The sequence below is a fragment of the Bufo bufo genome, chromosome 1, assembly GCF_905171765.1.
Source record: "Bufo bufo chromosome 1, aBufBuf1.1, whole genome shotgun sequence".
NCBI classification, from domain to species: Eukaryota; Metazoa; Chordata; class Amphibia; order Anura; family Bufonidae; genus Bufo; species Bufo bufo.
In genome coordinates this window covers 207537721-207542993 of record NC_053389.1, presented here as the reverse complement: position 1 = coordinate 207542993, position 5273 = coordinate 207537721, and the positions used below count along the sequence as shown (strand labels likewise).

General features: G+C 39.5%; 1 long non-coding RNA gene across 1 annotated transcript; it reads left to right on the top strand.

Annotated features, from left to right (window-relative positions):
- Positions 1-1087: 1087 nt before the first annotated feature.
- On the top strand, positions 1088-4422 carry LOC121003090. Its single transcript, XR_005779417.1, has 6 exons — positions 1088-1137; positions 1742-1856; positions 2087-2267; positions 3258-3357; positions 3552-3624; positions 4316-4422. It is a non-coding gene; the product is annotated as an uncharacterized LOC121003090 (long non-coding RNA).
- The last annotated feature ends 851 nt before the right edge of the window (positions 4423-5273 follow it).

Below are 5273 nucleotides of genomic sequence, written 5' to 3'. Positions count from 1 at the left end.
CAACGGCAGTAGACTGGGATAATTCCCATAAGTGCGTCCTAAATCGCTTGGGAGGATTCCCACTGAAGTCACCTAAATTATCACTGCTATCATATAGAGTGTTCTGAGATAGATTCATATGTATCACTAGGAGAAGTTCCTTATTAGCACCACTCTAAATATAGCTGCTGCCGCTGGTGCGTCCAAGTATAGTGAGTCTGCAGTTCTCACCACTTAAACACTGAGTCCATCACATCCCTAATTAAAAAGATATCAAGCTAGAGCTCCCCCAACATGTTTCGCCACTGGATGTGGCTTCATCAGGGGATGGAGCTACTATCAACACGAGTGCTTCGTAAGTAAATGCTTATACCTGTTAGGGGTGGGCTCTTAGTCATCCTCTGCCCTATCCCTATTCAGAACTCGTGTGACAGAATGATCATCCTATCAAGTACCTTGAGAGCTTCTCTTCCGTCATCTATTCGCGTCACCCCTTCAAACGCGCATGCGTCAGAACTTAGAATATTTTCCCTTATTGCTCTATGTGCCTATCGCGCATGCGTTAAAACTTCTGATCGAGTCCCGTTTAACAACATCTACTGCGCATGCGTCAACACTTCTATTTGAGTCCTATTCGGCACAGTCTACTGCGCATGCCCCCATACTTAGAGATTTTTATCTTTAGCTCTCCGATATTATTCCGGATATCTATTGGGCATGTGTGGACACTTTTCTTCCGATTCTTTTTCTTAGGTCTCTAGTGCGCATGTCTTGGGACATAGAATGTATTCTCTGCTTTTTTAATCTGGATAGGATATCTACGCATGCGTCGGCACTTTGAAGTTTGTATCTCTATTAAATATGTAGCCCTACTCACCTGGCAGTTTGAATTTTGCCACATTATTACTCACTATATATCTCTGTTTATTTAAGTGATGCACTGTCAAGATGTAATAGATTTTTATATATTATGGCTTGTCTGCTAACCACATATATCTATATAGGGGCTTAGTTCTTTCATATCTTTAGTTGTACAAATTAGAGTCTTCTTATTCATTTTCTCCTCATTTTTTACAGGAGGGAGGGGGGGGGGAGGGGTGGGGGGAGCGTTTTTTTCAAGATACGGAAAGGATCGATTTCCTCCTTCCTTTTCTCCATGTAAATTAACCTTATATTTTTATTTTTCCTATTTTTTAGTTATTTGTATCAATATTCATACCAATATTTCTACATGCAATAAATGAATTGGCCTTATAGTTTCATTGACTAGTGGCATTATTATATAAACTAAGGGATTATTAGAGGTCTTTTGTTGGTATGCTCTTTCCCTTTTTCCTGCTTTTACATAGAGAGAGAGAGAGGGAACTTCAAATTCCCATTTTTTATAATCAAATAAAGGCCGTAAAGGAGAACCCTTCATTTAGTCCTTGTGGACTCATTGTATCCAGTCTGTGTATCCACCTAGCCTCGCTCTGTAGTAATTTTTTATCAAGGTTACCTCCTCTTGGTCCTAGAGATATTTTCTCTATACCCCAGAAGCGCAGTACTGTACTCTTGTTGTTATGAAAATACTTGATGTGTCTGGCTATTGCTGTATATTTACCTGTTTCTATGGTACTTAAATGGCCCGATATTCGACGTCGCAATTCCTGTGTGGTTTTACCCACATAGAGTTTTGGACAGGGGCAAGAGGCTAGGTAGATTACCCCTTGAGTTTTACAGGTGATCAGTTGCCTTATCTCATACTCCTTTTTATCCACAGGATTGACATATTTTTTAATACGTGGAACGTACCTGCAGAAGGAGCAGTCCCCGCATGGAGCTGATCCATGGTATCTCTCAACTCTCCTGCCACGTTTGGCTCCTTCTTCCATGAGGTGGCTATGGACCAGTTGATCCTTAAGGTTGGGGCCTCGTCTGTATGTAACTGACGGATTAATGGTTAGTACCATATTGAGGTCTCTATCTGATCTTATTATGTGCCAATGTTTTTTTAGGATACTGTAGATTTCATTATTGTATCCGTCAAAAGTCCCTATGCATCTAATGGTCTCATTTCTTTTAGATGGTATATCTTTTAAAAGGTCTTCTCTCTTTGTTTTAATAGCTCGATTGTACGCATTTCTCAAGGATCTTTTGGGGTAACCCCTCTTTCTGAACCTTTGAAGCAGTTGTTGACTCTCCCGAGAAAAGGAGGCTTCATCCGAGCAGTTACGACGTGCTCTTAAATATTGGCCTATAGGAATGCCTTTCTTAAGGGAAACTGGATGCCAACTGTTCCAATGCAGGTAACTGTTTGTCGATGTAGGTTTCCTAAAGACCTCTGTCACCAGCTGGCCTCCCTCTGTTTTTCTTATTTTAAGGTCCAGAAACACTATTTCATGATCTTGAAGTTCATGCGTATATTTCATACCTATATTGTTTCGGTTTAGCGTCTGGACAAATTCCTGAAACTGTGTACGGTCACCATCCCACAGGATCAAGATGTCGTCAATATATCTGCCCCAGAATATAATGTGGCAGACATACGACGACATCTCTTCCGTGAAGACATGACAATTCTCCCACCACCCTAAAAATAAATTTGCGTAGGTTGGGGCACAAGACGTCCCCATCGCGGTGCCATTAATTTGTTTATAATATTGTCCTTGAAAGACAAAAAAATTGTGCTCTAATATAAATTTAAGTGATAATAATACAAAACTATTGTGCCTACTAAAATTTTGACTGCGGGTGCTCAAATAATATTCAGCTGCGTGTATCCCCAGTGAGTGTTTGATATTGCTATACAATGATTCGACATCAAGACTGGCTAAATAAGTGCCTTCTGTAATTGTGATGTCGTTTATTTTAAGAAGGAGGTCTTTGGTGTCTTTTATATAAGAAGGTAAGGTGGTAACAAAAGGTCGTAGGATTTGATCGATATATTCACTTAAGGCTTGTGTTAGGTTGTCATTACCAGACACAATCGGTCTACCTAGTACTGGTTTTCTGTTCTTATGCACCTTCGGTAATGAGTAGAAGGTAGAGATCATAGGGTTTTTATTAAAGAGGTATTGATATTCTTCCTTGGTTATTATATTAGTCTGGAGAGCTTCCTGTAATAGGTTTTTCAAGTCATTCAGATATTCCTTTGTGGGGTCATTAGGTAGAAGTTGGTACGTCTGCTTGTCTTCTAGGAGTTTTAATACCATATCTATATAGTCTTTTCGGTCTTGAATAACTATATTGCCCCCTTTATCACTAGGTTTAATTATGATCCTTTCATTTTTCTTTAGGGTTTCTAGGGCTTCTTGTTCCTGAGTGTTCAAATTTGGTTCGATATGTTCCTTCCTCATCTGTAATGATTTGATGTCCTGTGTGACCAGCTGTACAAAGGTCTCTATTTCTTGGAATTGTGTGAATTGTGGTGTAGTTTTTGATCTAGGTTTCAAAGTAGAGAAGGGGGGGTCAGGAATAATCTGATGACCCTCACTCTCCTTCTGTAATGCTTCCAACAATTCTACACATCTCCTTTCCTTCTCATATTGTGTACGAGCATCATGTTCTTCTTTTTTATGTACCTTATGTAGAGCCAGTTTCCGTGCGAAGAGGTTCACATCTTTAATCCAAAGGAATTTATCACATTGGGGGACCGGGGCAAAGGTAAGGCCTTTGGATAGAAGTAATTTTTCTGATGGTGTTAAAGTATAATTAGATAAATTTATAATCTGTTTCTCATCTATTTCTTCATTTTGTGTCCTATCAGCTATTTGTTGTAGCCCCATCTCTCTCGGTCCCTCAGTTGAACCCCTGTTTCTCCTAAAAAAAGGGGGGCAATATTTGGGGTCCTCTCTCCCACATTGGTTGGAGGGGGAAGTGCCTGGGTAGATCCTTGTGATGTTTGTGTTTGGAATACATTCTGTCCCTGACCTGGAATCCCAAAAGAAAAGGGTTGAGTGGAGGCAGATGGATAAGATAGAGTAGATGTACCACCGGGATTTATTGTTATCCCCTGTTTTGGCATTATTCCCCCTGGACATGATTGGGACTGATCGCGTCTTTCAAGAGATGATTTTCTAGGGGGATATTGTCTTTTTTTATTTTTTCGTTTAGTACCCTTAGAGCGATCTCCCTGTCCAGTTGAGCTATAACCTGATCCCTCTGTACCAGAGGTTTCTGTCTCTGAATTCTCCCTGTATGTTCTACGAGGATTCCGGTTATTGATTCTATTATTCCTCCAAATATATACACGGTTGCCTTCAAAATCAGTACGATCTCTCAGGTACTTTACGTGTTTCCTTTCCTTTATTTCGTGTTGTAAAGTTTCTATGTTTTTCTTTATTTTTTGTTCAAGGTCAAGGAATTCTGGGTGTGGGGTGAACTCCTGTATTTCTTGGATCTCCTTCTCGAGCTGTTGGTCGATTTTATTAAAGAAAACTTTTTCGTATTCAGACAGATATTTGATTAGTCTGAGTGAACACTCCGTTAGCAGATCCTCCCAGCCCTTTATAAATTGGGTATCCTCTAGATGTACGTTAGGTCTCAAAGGGATACGTAGACCTCTATATACCATACCCTGTTGTAGGTATGTTTCAAGGCTTGCTATTTCCCACCACGACCGTATATGTTGACTATAGGTTTTATTTAAATTCCTGAAAGCAATGTTTATATCTGTTTGCCCCAATGGAATATGTGCATTGGAGAAGACCTGACTTGCTTCCAGGGTCAGATTTTCCAAACTCAGTTTTTGTTTGAGAAAGCCTGCCATTATATTTGAGGGTAGATCTTAAATTTTCATCTCCTATCTGTCACACTGTGGGCATCAGATATACAGAGTCTATATTCATGATAATGATCAATAGATACTGTGTTGTCTATAACTATTCTAGGGTAGATATACACTGAAGTTGGTTCTCTATATGCGGCTAATAAAGATAAACAATAGGATTTGTTTTCAAATACAAAACTATTCCAGACCTCTGAAAAAATCCCTTCTTTAGCACGACTAGGGGTAAGCCTGTCTGCTATTTTGAAGGGGGTCAGTAAGGGAGGGTTTGACCTCCACTTGTACAATTCTTTTTCATAGACCCCTTTGGACCCAGGATTTATAAATTATATAATTCAAATAGCCGAAGGCTACAAAGCTCCTGTTTCTGGTCAAATAAAACTTAACATTTATTTCTATCAATAAAACTAATACAAAACAGGAGAGAAGAAAAGAAAGAAAAACTTTTTAAAACTTTAAGGGTGCTGTGATGTTACCAACGGCAGTAGACTGGGATAATTCCCATAAGTGCGTCCTAAATCGCTTG